General features: G+C 34.7%; 1 non-coding gene across 1 annotated transcript; it reads right to left on the bottom strand.

Moving 5' to 3' along the window:
- Positions 1-980: 980 nt before the first annotated feature.
- Positions 981-1,087, bottom strand: LOC139894821 (small nucleolar RNA R71). Its single transcript, XR_011775302.1, has one exon. It is a non-coding gene; the product is annotated as a small nucleolar RNA R71 (small nucleolar RNA).
- Between the last annotated feature and the right edge of the window lie 18,348 nt (positions 1,088-19,435).

The following is a 19,435-nucleotide window of genomic DNA, read 5'->3' as shown; positions in this document are numbered from 1 at the left end:
TTCAATGCTCTAGTTTTTAGGACATAGAATTTTCTATATTTTCTTTAAATTTCGACGAAAAATTATTTTAAGCGGTTAAATTAATAGACATCCAAAATTTTCTGGTTCGTAGTAATAGTTGGATTTGTTAGTGGCGAGTTGTGGGCTTCCGATTTAAAGGGTCCTGGCTACCTGCTGCATCTATTGGCTATTCAAAACGTGGGCAAAATCAGAAAAGTCTATTAATTTGATAACTTATATAATTTTTTATTTTTTTATAACTAATAGGATATTCAGTGAATGCACCGAGCAAAACGTTCACCACCTTTCATACGTTCACCACCTGTAACTCGATCAAGACATCTAGCCAATATTGTCGCCGTTGATTTTTCTTTAGAATCATCATCTAGTCGAACAAGTACTCCAATTCAAATTTCCGATAATCCATTTTTGAACCCGACCTCACAATTGAGAACCCGGAGGATATTCAAGGACAATTCAGAGATCCTAAACCACTAATCATTCCTCCTGAACCACAAATCATTCAACCAGAGATTGTCGAGGAAGAAACCATTAAATCAGAATCCTCTAGTTATTCAGATTCAACAAATTCAATCATGGAAAACCAGGAACCTCTAAGTATGGAAGACCGAATGAGAGCTACACGCACGGGCCATGGTCATGCAATTACTCAACCAGACATTAAAGCGCCAGATTATGAAATCAAAGGACAAATCCTACACATGGTAACTAATCAATGCCAATTTAGTAGTGCGCCGAAGGAAGATCCAAACGAACATCTTCGTACCTTTAATAGGATCTATACTCTAGTTAAAATCAGAGAAGTTGAGGATGAATAGATCTATCTCATGTTATTTCCCTGGACTTTAAAGGGAGAAGCCAAAGATTGGTTAGAATCGTTACCTGAAGGGGCGATTGATACATGGGATGTCTTAGTTGAGAAATTTCTTAAAAGATTCTTTCCGGCATCTAAAGCCGTGAGACTTCAAGGAGAAATTGTTACGTTCACACAAAATCCAAATGAAACATTATATGAGGCATGGACAAGATTTGGAAAGTTGTTGAGAGGATGTCCTCAACATGGTTTAGACACTTATCAAATAGTACAAATATTCTACCAAGGATGCGACATTACTACACGAAAAGATATCGACATAGCAGCTGGTGGTTCCATTATGAAGAAAACCGCAACGGAAGCTTACAAAATTATTGATAACACATCCTCCCACTCACATGAGTGGCATCAAGAAAAAGACATCGTTAGATCATCTAAAGCGGCTAGAGCCGATTCTAGCCATGACTTTGATTCCATTTCTACAAAGTTAGATGCTTCGATAGACGAATGAAAAAGATGACTAAAGATATTCACGCAATACAAATTAGTTGTGAGCAGTGTGGAGGACAACATTTGACAAAAGATTGTCTCAGTATTGAACAAACAATGGAACAAAGAGAGAATGTTTCATACATGAACCAAAGGCCTAGAAATAATTATCAAAATAATTATCAACCGCCAAGACCAAACTACAATCAAAATCAGAATTATAACCGAAATATTCCATACAACAACCAACAAGGTCCTAGCAATCAACAAGTATCCAATAATACTTACAATCAGCAAAGACCTATTTTTCCAAATAAACCACCACAAACCGATGATAAAAAGCCAAATTTAGAAGATATGATGTCGAAGCTAGTTGAATCTCAAACTCAGTTTTTCACATCTCAGAAACAAACTAATGAACAAAATGCTCAAGCATTTAGAAATCAACAAGCTTCAATCCAAAATCTGGAACAAGAAGTGAGTAACCTAGCAAGGTTGATAGGTGAAAGAAAATCGGAGAGTCTACCTAGCGATACAAATGCTAACCCCCGAAATGAAACAGCTAAAGCCATTACCACAAGAAGTGGTATTACACTTAAACCACCTGAAATACCTGTAATTTCTGATGACTCTATTCCTACTCCACAAGCACCACAGCCTGAGCAAGATAAGGAAACAGAACCAGTAGTTGAAAAGGTTAATAAAGATAACACAGTTAAGGCAAAGCCTTATGTTAAACCATACCAACCACCGCTTCCTTACCCGAGTAAAATAAGAAAAGAAAGACTTGAAGCCGAGCAATCCAAATTCTTGGATATGTTTAAACAAATAAATGTCAATCTTCCTTTCATTGATGTGATTTCAGGAATGCCAAGATATGCTAAATTCCTGAAAGATCTAATCACAAATAGAAAGAAAATGGAAGAACTCTCAGCTGTTACAATGAATGCTAATTGTTCTGCAGTGTTGTTGAATAAACTACCAGAAAAACTTTCTGATCCAGGAAGTTTCACAATTCCATGTTTTCTGGGTAGTCTTAATTCAATAGAAGCATTGGCAGACTTAGGTGCTAGTATAAATTTAGTGCCGTATTCATTATACGCTAAACTAGACCTCGGAGAATTGAAACCAACACGAATAAACATACAACTAGCCGATCGATCAGTAAAATATCCTAGAGGGATAATGGAGAACATGCTAGTTAAAGTTTTTACTTTAGTATTTCCAGTAGATTTTGTTATTTTGGACATGGAAGAAGATTCTCGAGTTCCTCTCATATTAGGAAGAACATTCTTAAACACGGCTAAAGCAATAATAGACGTGTTCGGTAAGAAACTGACCCTAAGTATAGAGGACGAGAGTGTTACCTTTTTTGTGGATAGAGCCATGCAACAACCGCAATCTGCAGATGATACATGTTATTATATTCAAACTATAGATTCAAATGCAGAATTGTTACAAGAATTTCCAGAATTACAAGGAACGGGAAAATGTTCTTTAGGAGAAGGAATTGAACCAATTGATGAAGCTGAAATATTAGCCGCACTCATGGCTAATGAATATGAACCAACAACAGAAGAACTTCAAATGCTAAAAGAGGAAGACAGATATCGATACAAATTATCGATAGAAGAACCACCGATATTAGAGTTAAAGCCACTCTCAAACCATTTGGAATACGCTTATTTACATGGTGAATCTGAATTACCTATAATAATATCGTCTTCTCTTACGGAAAATGAAAAATCTTGACTCATTTCTATGCTAAAAGCTCATAAACCAGCTATTGCATGGAAGATTCATGACATTAAAGCATAAGTCCTTCGTATTGCACACACAAAATCCTTATGGAAGAAGGTCATAAAACATATGTGCAACGCCAACGAAGACTAAATCCTAATATGTAAGATGTTGTTAAGAAAGAAATTATTAAACTACTAGATGCAGGTTTAATTTATCCAATCTCTGATAGTCCAGTTCAATGTGTACCTAAGAAGGGTGGCATGACTGTCATCACAAATGAAAAAAATGAGCTTATTCCCACTAGGACTGTAACGGGATGGCGTGTTTGTATTGATTATAGAAAACTAAATGATGCCACCAGAAAAGATCACTTTCCTTTACCTTTCATTGATCAAATGTTGGAAAGATTAGCCGGATACAGTTACTATTGTTTTCTTGACGGTTTCTCCGGATACTTTAAAATTCCAATCGCACCCGAGGACCAAGAGAAAACCACATTCACGTGCCCTTATGGTACTTTTGCTTACAAACGCATGCCATTTGGACTTTGCAACGCCCCTGCAACCTTTCAAAGATGCATGATGGCGATTTTTCATGACATGATAGAAGAATGCATGGAAGTTTTCATGAACGACTTTTCAGTCTTCAGTGATACTTTTGAAACATGTCTAGTTAATCTTGAACGAATGCTTATTAGATTCGAGCAATCAAATCTAGTTCTTAATTGGGAGAAATGCCATTTCATGGTTAGAGAAGGCATCGTTCTTGGTCATAAAATTTCAAAGAAAGGAATTGAAGTGGATAGAGCTAAAGTAGATGTAATTGCTAAACTTCCACATCCCACCAATGTTAGAGGAGTTAGGAGTTTTCTAGGGCATGCCGGTTTTTACCGACGTTTCATAAAAGATTTTTCTAAAATAGCCACTCCGATGAATAAACTCCTAGAAAAAAATGCTCCATTCATCTTTTCGGATGAATGCATCAAATCTTTTAATATTCTTAAATAAAAACTCACTAATGCGCCGATCATGATAACTCCAAATTGGAATCTACCATTTGAACTCATGTGCGATGCAAGTGATTTTGCAATGAGAGCCGTTTTAGGACAAAGGATTAAAAAACAATTTCAACCTATCTATTACGTTAGTAAGACGTTACAAGGAGCACAAACGAATTACAAAACTACTGAAAAAGAACTCCTTGCTATTGTATTTGCTTTTGAAAAATTTCGTTCATATCTCGTTCTGGCTAAAACGGTGGTCTATACCAACCATTCTGCTCTTAGATACCTATTTTCGAAAAAGATGCCAAACCACGATTAATTCGTTGGATATTACTCTTACAAGAGTTCGATATTGAAATCCGAGACAAAAAGGGAGCAGAAAATCTCGCAGCTGATCATCTTTCTCGCTTTGAAAATCCGGAATTAGAAGTTCTAAATAAATCGGCCATACAAGACAACTTTCCTAATGAATATCTATTGAAGACCGATTATAATGAAATTCCATGGTTTGTAAACTTTGCAAACTACTTAGTATGTGGATTCCTTGAAAAAGGGTTGTCGTACCAAAATGAAAGAAATTCTTTAGTGATATAAAACACTATTTTTGGGAAGATCCACATTTATTCAAAAGTTGTCCCGATGGAATAATACGCCGATGCGTATTCGGAGATGAAGCTAGTCAAATCTTAAACCATTGTCACACAGGACCAACAGGAGGGCATTATGGGCCTCAACTAACAGCAAGGAAAGTTTATGATGCTGGATTCTATTGGCCTACAATTTTCAAAGACGCACACCTTCTTTGTAAATCCTGTGATGCTTGTCAAAGGGTCGGAAAAATAAGTCAACGTGATGAAATGCCACAAAATGTCATTCAAGTATGTGAAGTATTTGACGTTTGGAGTATTAACTTTATGGGTCCATTTCCAAAATCTCATAATAATCTCTACATTCTCGTTGCCATTTATTATGTATCTAAATGCTCGAAAGCACAAGCTCTCCCAACTAACGATGCACGAGTTATAGTCAACTTCCTAAAACGTCTTTTTGCTAGGTTCGGAACACCGAAAGCTTTAATAAGGGATCGGGGTACTCATTTTTGTAATAATCAACTTGAGAAAGTTCTCAAAAGATATGGAGTAACTCATAAAATCTCAACCGCTTATCATCCACAAACGAGTGGACAAGTTGAAAATACCAACCGAGCTTTAAAACGTATTCTAGAGAAAACTGTAGGATCAAATTCGAAGGAATGGTCCATGAAATTGGAGGATGCACTCTGGGCTTTTAGAACAGCTACAAAACTCCAATTGGCACCACACCTATTAAACTTGTTTACGGAAAAGCATGTCACCTTCCAGTAGAAATTGAGCACAAAGCATTTTGGGCTTTGAAGACATGTAATCTTGATTTGCATGAAGCCGGTCGTCTACGGTTAAGTCAACTAAACGAATTAGAAGAATTAAGACATGATGCATATGAAAATTCGTTAATCTATAAGGAAAGAACGAAGAAATGGCATGATAAAAGAATCAGAAGTTCAAAAGAAATTAAGGAAGGAGACAGAGTTCTTCTTTTCAATTCATGATTCAAGCTATTTCCTGGAAATTTGAAATCGAGATGGTCTGGACCATTCATAGTCAAAAGATTTTTCCCATACGGAACAATAGAGTTTATAAATTCAAATAGGATTGAATTTAAAGTTAATGGTCACAGAGTTAAACATTATATACATGATCCGATGGAAATTGACAATGAAGTTAATCATAATTTCACTACCCAAGAAAACCCTCATAATGAAAACATAAATATGTTATCAACGACATTTGAAAAACCAAAATTGGAAGACGGGGAGGCTTCAAATTGGAGTGATGAAGAAGAATTTCTATATAAACCTCCCATTCCAAGAAACGAAGAAAAATGTGAACAAGAAGTTCAAGTAGAAGTGAAAGAACCAAGAAAAGATCACCCGGAAAAGGTTAGCAAACCAACTCTACTTACTAAAGTAGGAGACCCAAGTGAATTTATCATTTCTTGCTTGCTTAATGATGGTGCTATGTATAATGGGCTCGCAGTGTAGTGACCCGAACTTTTCCATGTTTATATATATTAATTGAGATTGATATTTACATGACTAAATATTTCCAACGTGTTAAGCAATCAAACTTGTTAAGACTTGAATAAATGAAATAAGTTTCATATAGACAATTGATCACCCAAGTTGATCGGCGATTCACGAACGTTACAAAATTATAAAAACTACATGTTGTGGTATATATAGACATATATATATGGTTGACATGAGATTATGATGAGTAAGTATCTCACTAAGTATATTAACAATGTGTGATATACATAAGAAATGAGATTACTAAGTTAAGAAACTCGAAATGATATATATAACGATTATCGTTATGATAACGTCTACTAAATATATATGTATCATATTAAGATATTGATACACTATATTTAACATGATAAAATGATATTTAAATATATCATTAAGTGTGTTAACAATGAACTACATATGTAAAAACAAGACTACTAACTCAAAAATTACGAAACGAGACTTATATGTAACGATTATCGTTGTAACGATATTTTAATGTATATATAATATTAAGAGATATTCATACATCATAATATCATGATAATATAATAATTTAACATCTCATTTGATATAATAAACATTAGGTTAACAACATTAATTGAGATCGTTAACTTAAAGATTTCAAAACAACACTTACATGTAACGACTAACGAAGACTTAACGACTCCATTAGAATGTATATACATGTTGTGTTTTGATATGTATTCTTACACTTTTGAAAGACTTCAAGACACATATCAAAGTAGTTCTACTTAACAAAAATGCTTACAATTACATCCTCGTTCAGTTTCATCAACAATTCTACTCGTATGCACCCGTATTCGTACTCGTATAATACACAGCTTTTAGATGTATGTACTATTGGTATATACACTCCAATGATCAGCTCTTAGAAGCCCATGTGAGTCACCTAACACATGTGGGAACCATCATTTGGCAACTAGCATGAAATATCTCATAAAATTACAAAAATATTAGTAATCATTCATGACTTATTTACATGAAAACAAAATTTCATATCCTTTATATCTAATCCATATACCAACGACCAAAAACACCTACAAACACTTTCATTCTTCAATTTTCTTCATCTAATTGATCTCTCTTAAGTTCCATCTTCAAGTTCTAAGTGTTCTTCATAAATTCCATAAGTATAGTTTCATAAAAATCAAGAATACTTCCAAGTTTGCAAGTCTACTTCCAAGCTTTCTAATCCATTCCAAGTAATCATCTAAGATCAAGGAACCTTTGTTATTTATAGCAGGTTATCTTTCTAATTCAAGGTAATATTCATATTCAAACTTTGATTCAATTTCTACAACTATAACAATCTTATTTCGAGTGAAAATCTTATTTGAACTTTTTCGTGTCATGATTCTGCTTCAAGAACTTTCAAGCCATCCAAGGATCCTTTGAAGCTAGATCCATTTTTCTCATTTCTAGTAGTTTTATCCAGAAAACTTGAGGTAGTAATGATGTTCATAACATCATTCGATTCATACATATAAAGCTATCTTATTCGAAGTTTTAAACTTGTAATCACTAGAACATAGTTTAGTTAATTCTAAACTTGTTCACAAACAAAAGTTAATCCTTCTAACTTGACTTTTAAAATCAACTAAAAACATGTTCTATATCTATATGATATGCTAACTTAATGATTTAAAACCTGGAAACACGATGAACACCATAAAATCGGATATACGCCGTCATAGTGAAACCGGGGGCTGTTTTGGTTTGGATAATTAAAAACTATGATAAACTTTGATTTAAAAGTTGTTATTCTGGGAAAATGATTTTTCATATGAACATGAAACTATATCCAAAAATCTTGGTTAAACTCAAAGTGAAAGTATGTTTTTCAAAATGGTCATCAAGATGTCGTTCTTTCGACGGAAATTACTACCTCTTTAGTAATTGACATGTAACTTAAATTTCCGACTATAAACCTATACTTTTTATGTTTGGATTCTTAAATTAGAGTTTAATATGAAACCATAGCAATTTGATTCACTCAAAACGGATTTAAAATGAAGAAGTTATGGGTAAAACAAGATTGGATATTTTTGATCTTTTTAGCTACGGAAAATGTTTAACAAATCTATACAAATCATATCTTAGCTAACTTATATTGTATTATACATGTATTCTAATATATTATGTAATCTTGGGATACCATAGACACGTATGCAAATATTTTGACATATCATATCGACCCATGTATATATATTATTTGCAAAAACCATAGACACTCTATATGCAGTAATGTTGGAGTTAGCTATACAGGGTTGAGGTTGATCCCAAAAATATATATACTTTGAGTTGTGATTTAGCCTGAGACGTGTATACACTGGGTCGTGGATTGATTCAAGATAATATATATCGATTTATTTCTGTATATCTAACTGTGGACAACTAGTTGTAGGTTACTAACGAGGACAGCTGACTTAATACACTCAAATCTTTAAAACATAATAAAAATGGTTGTAATTATATTTTGACCACACTTTGATATATATGTACATATTTGTATAGGTTCATGAATCGATCCGTGGCCAACTCTTATTTTCGAGAAAGGAAATATCTGTGAAAGTGAGTTATAGTCCCACTTTTAAAATCTAATATTTTTGGGATGAGAATACATGCAGGTTTTATAAATGATTTACAAAATAGACACAAGTACGTGAAACTACATTCTATGGTTGAATTATCGAAATCGAATATGCCCCTTTTTTAAGTCTGGTAATCTAAGAATTAGGGAACAGACACCCTAATTGACGCGAATCCTAAAGATAGATCTATTGGGCCTAACAAACCCCATCCAAAGTACCGGATGCTTTAGTACTTCGAAATTTATATCATATCCGAAGGGTGTCCCGGAATGATGAGAATATTCTTATATATGCATCTTGTTAATGTCGGTTACCAGGTGTTCACCATATGAATGATTTTTATCTCTATGTATGGGATGTGTATTGAAATATGAAATCTTGTGGTCTATTGTTACGATTTGATATATATAGGTTAAACCTATAACTCACCAACATTTTTGTTGACGTTTAAAGCATGTTTATTCTCAGGTGAATACTAAGAGCTTCCGCTGTTGCATACTAAAATAAGGACAAGATTTAGAGTCCATGTTTGTATGATATTGTGTAAAAACTGCATTCAAGAAACATATGTCGATGTAATATATTTCTATTGTAAACCATTATGTAATGGTCATGTGTAAATAGTATATTTTAGATTATCATTATTTGATAATCTACGTAATGCTTTTAAAACCTTTATTGATAAAATAAAGGTTATGATTGTTTTAAAAATGAATGCAGTCTTTGAAAAACGTCTCATATAGAGGTCAAAACCTCGCAACGAAATCAATTAATATTGAACGTTTATAATCAATATGAACGGGACATTTCAGTTGGTATCCGAGCGTTGGTCTTAGAGAACCAGAAAATTTGCATTAGTGTGTCTTATCGAGTTTGTTAGGATGCATTAGTGAGTCTGGACTTCGACCTTGTTTTCTTTAAAAATGATTGCTTAACATTTTTGTTGGAAACTATATATTATTAACATGTAAATATTATGTGATATATTAATCTCTTAACATGTTTGATATTGTGTGATAGATGTCTACCTCTAGCACAAAATCCCATTGACTCACCTAATAATAACGAAGAGTCGAATATATATTGGCAAGATTCACAAGTTCCTGAAGAACCGGAAGAAGAGGAAACGAAACCGGAAGAAGAGGAACCAGAAGAAGAGGAACCGGAAGAAGAAGAGGTTCCGGAGGGGGGAATAGTAGGAACTACAGAAAACCGGTCAAATAAAAGAAAATCCTCAACCAATGGACCAAAGTTAATAATGGTCAATGGTGTTTCCGCTAAGGAAGCAAAATATTGGGAAAATTACCAATTTTCCGATGAATCAGATCCTGATGAGGATTCTGATAATGTTATAGAAATTACCCCGACCCAATTTAATGAGGCAAAAGAAAATAATAAGGGAAAAGGCATCAAAATAGAGAAATCTGATTCCGACCCCGATGAACTTTATATGTACCGTCAACACCCGTATTTTCAATATCGTGACAATAACCCGGGAACCTCTAAACCACCAGGTTTTTCTAAACCAATGTGGAAAACGATGGCTCGTATTAGAGGAACATCATATATCCCTAGAAAATTAGGAAAAAGAACCAAGTCCGAAGAAGAAGAAACCAGTGATTCAGATTAGAGGGGTGTGAGCATGTTGTGTAATAAATATATTGTAGTATGCTTATACTTTTATGTTCTATGTAAAAATTTCTTGTATTGTTTGTTATTACGAATCTAATCCTTGTCTATTTTACAGTATAAAAACAAAATGGACGTTAAGGATAGACAACCGAATATTTTAGAAGACCTACCAGAGGATATGATTGAGGAAATCTTGTCTAGAGTCGGTCAGAATTCATCAGCACATTTAGTTATGGCGAAATTAACTTGTCAAACATTTGAAAGACTTTCCGGAAATGCCTTAGTTTATAAAAGGCTTTCCTTTGATAGGTGGGGTATATCACATTGGGGAGACTTTAAGTTACGCCGTGTTTTCTTTAAAGCGTTAAATGCAGGGAACCCAAATGCAATTTTATGCTACGGGTTAAGAACCTATTTTGACTCAACATATCCCAACATAGGATTTCGTGAATTAGAAAGAGCTTCTAACATGCAACATAAAGAAGCATGTTATGCTTACGGGTTAGTGATGTTCGCTTCTTACCAAAGTGAGAAAAAGAACATCGGATTGCAGCTTTTAAATAAAACTTTCCCACAAGTGACGGATTCAGTAGTTGGGGTGAGAAACAATGTTTTTAGATTATTACGGGGCTGTTGGACATTACGAAACCCTCGTCCTTTTGACGACATTACAACATGCTGCCTAGCCAATGGTCATAACGGTTATTTTCCACAAGACCCAGGATGGGAAGTCGTCTTAGTAAAACCAGAATGCATGACTTGTTTCTGGACTTATGAATTACGTGTCTTGTGATGACCCGGAAATTTCTGATCAAATTTAAACTTAATCTTTGTATGATTAACATTTCCGACACGATAAGCAAATTCTGTAAAACTAAATCTCAAAATTTTTGAACTATTCAAATACCTTTCGGTTATTCTCAATGATTCGCGAACCATTATATGTAAATAGATACATATATATACTATAACTTGAAAATGTAACAAAGTTTTAATTGCATGATACCGTACATTAAACTTATTGGTTTATATATCTATTTGAATATATATGATTTCAAGTTATTTAGTAAACGATAATAACATTCGATTATTGATTCGATTGATATTTAGATAAGTTAACTAAAACGTTTAAGATGAACCAGTAAAACACTAATTTGCTACAGTGTTTTCAAATTGCCACATTACTCAAAATGCTACAGTGTTTTCGAAAATCACTATTTGCTACAGTGAAATTGACTTTGCTACAGTGAATTGCTACAGTAAAACCACTATTTTAAAATGTATTTTAACAAATAGCGAGACAATGATTTATAGAAGTAAATGACCAAAACACTCAAATGTATAAGTTATAATTTGAGTGATATAATTTAGGGATAATTTAAGTTATATTGTGACAAAGGTACGAGTCACAAAACGAAAAGTACTAGTTTTCTAAGCGTACAAAAATGCGTTCGAGAAACCGGAACCGGGACATAAGTCGAGTGATGACGTACGACTTATCGGAACGAAAATTACAAATCAACTATGCACGTGAATTTAATATAATATATAATTAATTATATAAATTATATATATTATATTAATATTTAATTATGTCGACGAACTACAAAACAAATCAAATGTGAGCTGTCATTTAAGCTCATGCGATCGCATGAGCATACCAAAGAAACTCCATGCGATCGCATGGAGGCTGGATCCAGAAAACATCTATAAATTCAGTCGAATTCGTTCCATTTTTTTTCACATATATTACTCCGTATAATATTTATTATTATTATTATTATTATTATTATTATTATTATTATTATTATTATTATTATTATTATTATTATTATTATTATTATTATTATTATTATTATTAATAAGATTATTATTAATCTTATTATTTTTATTATTAGTGTTATTATTTTTACGATACAAAAATAATAATGTACATAAAATATTACGACGGAGTGCTGTCCAAGTAATTTTCAAAACGAGTTCCAAGCGAGCTAGAGCTAAGGAAAATATGGGTTATTACCAAGGAGGTTATGGGTAATGTTCGGGGGTATTTTTGTGAAGCAAATCTCATGTTTATCATTCTACGTGCTTTTCTACAATATTGTATATCAATATTAAACAGTGAGTTTCATATGATCCCTTTTACTCAATATATTTTTGGGCTGAGAATACATGCGACTGTTTATAAATACTGAAAATACCAGATTTATATGCGTGAGTTTCATAAGATCCCTTTTACTCTCTACATTTTTGGGCTGAGAATACATGCAAATGCTTTATTAACCGATATACAATATTTATATGCGTGAGTTTCATATGCTCCCTTTTTAATTGCTTTTGCAATCTATATTTTTGGGCTGAGAATACATGCACTTTATTTTAAACACAATGGATACAAGTACATATTAAATTCTACACTGAGTTTGAACCGAAAATCCCTTAGCTTTGGTAACTAGTAACTGCCGGTTATAAGAACTGGTGGGCGCGAGTAGTTATATATGGATCCATAGGGCTTGATATCCCCATCCGAGCTAGAGCACTAGCCTTTTAACCGACGTATGCTATTTGAGAAGCGTACACGTTGGTTTGCGTGTATTATTAAGATGATTATACAAAGGGTATAAATTATATATACGTTAAGTTTAGTTACCAGGGTGCTCAATTTCGTAGAATATTTTGATAAACGTTTCTGGATGAAACAACTGAAATCTTGTAATCCACTTTTATATACAGATTATGCGAAACACTAAAACTATGAACTCACCAACCTTTATGTTGACACTTGTTAGCATGTTTATTCTCAGGTTCCCTAGAAGTCTTCCGCTATTTGCTTACATGTTATACAAGCTATGTGCATGGAGTCTTGCATGCTTTATTCAAGAAAACGTTGCATTCACAAAACCATCATCATGTATCTATTTTGACTGCATTGTCAACGGAAGTATTATTGTAAACTATTATTTACGGTGGTTGTCTATATGTAGAAATCATCAGATGTCGAAAACCTTGGAATTAAATATTCATTTATGGTATGCCTTTTCAAAAGAATGCAATGTTTACAAAACGTATCATATAGAGGTCAAATACCTCGCAATGGAATCAATGAATGACGTGTTCGTCCATATGGATTTGGAGCGATCGTCACATGTCTTTATTTCCTTTGCTAAACAACTTGCGTATTAACTAGATTTATCTTCAAAACTGTCCTGTATCATAGTGTACTATATTTCATGTTATATGTAATATAGCGAAGTTGTAAGTTTGAAGAATATTTGTATGTGATATATTATTATAATCAGTTTTTCATATGGAATTGTAGTAGTTGAATTGTATATTAGCTACTAAGTATGAACTTAACGGGTAGGTAGTACCCGAATTTAAACTTATAAAACGCTAATATGAAGAAAAAGATTTTACAAATGAGTTTATATTATGCTACGAGATACTATTGACTACTCTTAATATTCTGTATGATTAACTTGTTTCATTTGACTATTTTGAAGGAAATGGCACCGACTACTCGACACACCTTGAATATGAGCGAAGAGAAATTTTGTGCCTTTCTTGCTTCAAACATAGCCGCAGTACAGGCCGGGCTACATACCAACAATAACTCTGAATCTAGCAATAGAGCTAACGGCGCAAGAAATCGTGTAGGATGCTCCTACAAGGAATTCACTGCCTGCAAACCTTCAGAATTTGATGGGACCGAAGGACCAATCGAATTGAAACGGTGGACCGAGAAATTTGAATCGGTGTTTGCCATAAGTAAGTGTGCCGAAGGAGACAAAGTGCAGTACGCTACGCATACCTTCACAGGTATTGCGTTAACATGGTGAAATACCTATCTAGAGCAAGTGGGACAAGATGCTGCTTACGCGCTACCGTGCTCAGCATTTAAGCACTTGATGAACTAGAAGTATCGTCCCAGTACCGAGGTCAATAAGCTCAAGTCAGAACTTAGAGGGTTACGAACACAGGGATTTGATATTACTTTGTACGAAAGACGATTCACAGAATTATGCCTATTGTGTCCGAGAGCATTCGAAGATGAGGAAGAGAAGATTGACGCATTTGTGAAAGGGTTACCAGAGAGAATCTAAGAAGATATAAGTTCACACGAGCCTGCCTCTATACCAAAAGCATGTAGAATGGCTCACAAACTAGTGAACCAGATTGAGGGAAGAATTAAAGAACAGGCGACCGAAGAGGCCAACGTGAAGCTAGTCAAAAGAAAGTGGGAGGAAAACGGTGATAAGAGTCACCAATACAACAACAACTATCCCAACAATCACAACATCAATCGCAACTACAACAAACGGCACAACAACAACAACAACAACAACAACTACAACAATCATCCCAACAACAATAACAATCGCAACAACAACAACAATCAGAAGCAGCTAGGCCAAAGTTGTGAAAAGTATCACTCGGGGTTCTGCACCAAATTTTGCAACAAGTGTAAAAGAAATGGTCATAGCGCGGCGAAGTGTGAGGTCTACGGACCAGGGGTTAACAGAACGAAAGGAACAAATGGTGTCAGAACGAGTAATGGCGGAGCAAGTAGTACCGGAGCAAGTTATGCCAATGTAGTTTGTTATAAATGTGGAAAATCGGGCCACATTATTAGAAATTGCCCGAACCAGGAGAACACGAATGGACAAGGTCGCGGAAGAGTTTTCAATATTAATGCGGCAGAGGCACAGGAAGACCCGGAACTTGTTACGGGTACGTTTCTTATTGACAATAAATCTGCTTACGTTTTATTTGATTCGGGTGCGGATAGAAGCTATATGAGTAGAGATTTTTGTGCTAAATTAAGTTGTCCATTGGCACCGTTGGATAGTAAATTTTTACTCGAATTAGCAAACGGTAAATTAATTTCAGCAGATTATATATGCCGGAATCGAGAAATTAAACTGGGTAGCGAAATATTTAAGATTGATTTGATACCAGTAGAGTTAGGGAGTTTTGATGTAATAGTTGACATGGACTGGCTGAAGGAGATGAAAGCAGAGATCGTATGTTACAAAAATGCAATTCGCATTGTACGAGAAGAAGGAGAACCCTTAATGGTGTACGGAGAAAAGGGCAATACGAAGCTACATCTTATTAGTAATTTGAAGGCACAAAAACTAATAAGAAAAGGTTGCTATGATGTTCTAGCACACGTTGAGAAAGTACAAACTGAAGAAAAGAGCATCAATGATGTTCCCGTCGCAAAAGAATTTTCCGATGTATTTCCGAAAGAATTATCGGGACTACCTCCACATCGATCTGTTGAATTTCAAATAGATCTTGTACCAGGAGCTGCACCAATAGCTCGTGCTCCTTACAGACTCGCACCCAGCGAGATGAAAGAACTGCAAAGCCAACTGCAAGAACTATTAGAATGTGGTTTCATTCGATCAAGCGCATCACCAAGGGGAGCTCCTGTTTTGTTTGTCAAGAAGAAGGATGGTACATTTAGGTTGTGTATTGACTACAGAGAGTTGAATAAACTTACCATCAAAAACCGTTATCCACTGCCGAGAATTGACGACTTATTTGATCAACTACAAGGCTCGTCGGTTTATTCGAAAATCGATTTACGTTCTGGATATAATCAAATGCGAGTAAAGGAGGATGATATTCCAAAAACTGCTTTTAGGACGCGTTATGGTCATTACGAGTTTATGGTTATGCCGTTTGGATTGACTAATGCACCAGCTGTGTTCATGGACCTTATGAACTGAGTGTGGGCCATATCTTGACAAGTTTGTCACTGTTTTCATCGATGACATACTTATTTACTCAAAGAATGATCAAGAGCACGAAGAACATTTGAGAAAAGTGCTAGAAGTATTGAGGAAAGAAAAACTGTACGCTAAGTTTTCAAAGTGTGCATTTTGGTTGGAAGAAGTTCAATTCCTCGGTCACATAGTGAACAAAGAAGGTATCCAGGTGGACCCGGCAAAGATCGAAACGGTTGAAAAGTGGGAAACCCCAAAAACTCCGAAGCATATACGTCAATTTTTAGGATTGGCTGGTTACTACAGAAGATTCATCCAAGATTTCTCCAAAATAGCAAAACCCTTGACTGCATTAACGCATAAAGGGAAGAAATTTGAATGGAAGGATGAACAAGAGAAGGCGTTTCAGTTATTGAAGAAAAAGCTAACTACGGCACCTATATTGTCATTGCCTGAAGGGAATGATGATTTTGTAATTTATTGTGACGCATCAAAGCAAGGTCTCGGTTGTGTATTAATGCAACGAATGAAGGTGATTGCTTATGCGTCTAGACAATTGAAGATTCACGAGCAAAATTATACAACTCACGATTTGGAATTAGGTGCTGTTGTTTTTGCATTAAAGACTTGGAGGCATTATTTATATGGAGTCAAAAGTATTATATATACCGACCACAAAAGTCTCCAACATATATTTAATCAGAAGCAACTGAATATGAGACAACGCAGGTGGATTGAACTGTTGAATGATTATGATTTTGAGATTCGATACCACCCGGGGAAGGCGAATGTGGTACCTGACGCTTTGAGTAGAAAGGACAGAGAACCTATACGGGTAAAAGCTATGAATATAATTATTCGTACTAACCTTACTACTCAAATAAAGGAGGCGCAACAGGGGGTTGTAAAAGAAGGAAAGTTGAAGAATGAGATACCCAAAAGATCAGAGAAACATCTTAATATTCGGGAAGACGGAACCCGATATAGGGCTGATAGAATTTGGATACCAAGGTTTGGAGATGTGAGAGAAATGGCACTTAAGGAAGCACATAAAACCAGATATTCAATACATCCCGGAGCGGGGAAGATGTATAAAGATCTCAAGAAATACTTTTGGTGGCCTGGTATGAAAGCCGATATTGCTAAATATGTAGGAGAATGTTTGACGTGTTCTAAGGTCAAAGCTAAACATCAAAAACCATCAGGTCTACTACAACAACCTGAAATCCCGAAATGGAAATGGGAAAACATTACCATGGATTTCATTACTAAATTGCCAAGGACTGCAAGTGGTTATGATACTATTTGGGTAATAGTTGATCGTCTCACCAAGTCAGCACACTTCCTGCCAATGAGAGAAGATGACAAAATGGAGAAGTTGGCGTGGTTGTATTTGAAGGAGGTTGTCTCCAGACATGGAATACCCGTCTCTATTATCTCTGATAGGGATGGTAGATTTGTTTCAAGGTTCTGGCAGATGTTGCAACAAGCATTGGGGACTCGTCTAGACATGTGTACTACCTATCATCCATAAACTAATGGACAGAGCGAAATGACGATACAAACGCTTGAAGACATACTATGAGCATGTGTTATTGATTTCGGAAACAGTTGGGATCGACACCTACCGTTAGCAGAATTTCCCTACAACAACAGTTATCATTCTAGTATTGAGATGGCGCCGTTTGAGGCACTTTATGGTAGAAAGTGCAGGTCTCCTATTTGTTGGAATGAAGTGGGGGATAGACAGATTACGGGTCCGGAGATAATACAAGAAACTACCGAGAAAATCATCCAAATTCAACAACGATTGAAAACCGCCCAGAGTCGACAAAAGAGCTACGCGGACAGTAAAAGAAATGATATAGAGTTTGAAATTGGAGAAATGGTCATGCTTAAGATTTCACCTTGGAAAGGCGTTGTTCGATTTGTTAAACGGGGGAAACTAAATCCAAGGTACATTGGACCATTCAAGATTATAGATCGTGTCGGACCAGTAGCTTACCAACTGGAGCTACCTCAACAACTCGCGGCTGTACATAACACTTTCCACTTCTCGAATTTGAAGAAATGTTTTGCTAAAGAAGATGTCACTATTCCGTTGGACGAAATCCAAATCAATGAAAAACTTCAATTCATTGAAGAACCCGTCGAAATAATGGATCGTGAGGCTAAGAGACTTAAGCAAAAACAAGATACCGATTGTTAAGGTTCGATGGAATACTCGCAGAGGACCCGAGTTCATCTGGGAGCGTGAAGATGAGATGAAGAAGAAATACCCACATCTATTTCCAGAAGATTCATCAACACCTTCAACAGCTTAAAATTTCGGGACGAAATTTATTTAACGGGTAGGTACTGTAGTGACCCGAACTTTTCCATGTTTATATATATTAATTGAGATTGATATTTACATGACTAAATGTTTCCAACTTGTTAAGCAATTAAACTTGTTAATACTTGAATAAATGAAATAAGTTTCATATAGACAATTGATCACCCAAGTTGACCGGCGATCCACGAACGTTACAAAATTGTAAAAACTACATGTTGTGGTATATATAGACATATATATATGGTTGACATGAGATTATGATGAGTAAGTATCTTACTAAGTATATTAACAATGTGTGATATACATAAGAAATGAGATTAATAAGTTAAGAAACTCGAAATGATATATATAACGATTATCGTCATGATAACGTCTACTAAATATATATGTATCATATTAAGATATTGATACACTATATTTAACATGATAAAATGATATTTAAATATATCATTAAGTGTGTTAACAATGAACTACATATGTAAAAACAATACTACTAACTCAAGAATTACGAAACGAGACTTATATGTAACGATTATCGTTGTAACGATATTTTAATGTATATATCATATTAAGAGATATTCATACATCATAATATCATGATAGTATAATAATTTAACATCTCATTTGATATAATAAACATTGGGTTAACAACATTAATTGAGATCGTTAACTTAAAGATTTCAAAACAACACTTACATGTAACGACTAACGAAGACTTAACGACTCCATTAGAATGTATATACATGTTGTGTTTTGATATGTATTCTTACACTTTTGAAAGACTTCAAGACATATATCAGAGTACTTCTACTTAACAAAAATGCTTACAATTACATCCTCGTTCAGTTTCATCAACAATTCTACTCGTATGCACCCGTATTCGTACTCGTACAATACACAGCTTTTAGATGTATGTACTATTGGTATATACACTCCAATGA

This window comes from Rutidosis leptorrhynchoides, chromosome 2 (genome assembly GCF_046630445.1).
Source record: "Rutidosis leptorrhynchoides isolate AG116_Rl617_1_P2 chromosome 2, CSIRO_AGI_Rlap_v1, whole genome shotgun sequence".
In the NCBI taxonomy this organism is placed as follows: domain Eukaryota; kingdom Viridiplantae; phylum Streptophyta; class Magnoliopsida; order Asterales; family Asteraceae; genus Rutidosis; species Rutidosis leptorrhynchoides.
This window is presented reverse-complemented; position numbering and strand designations above follow the sequence as displayed.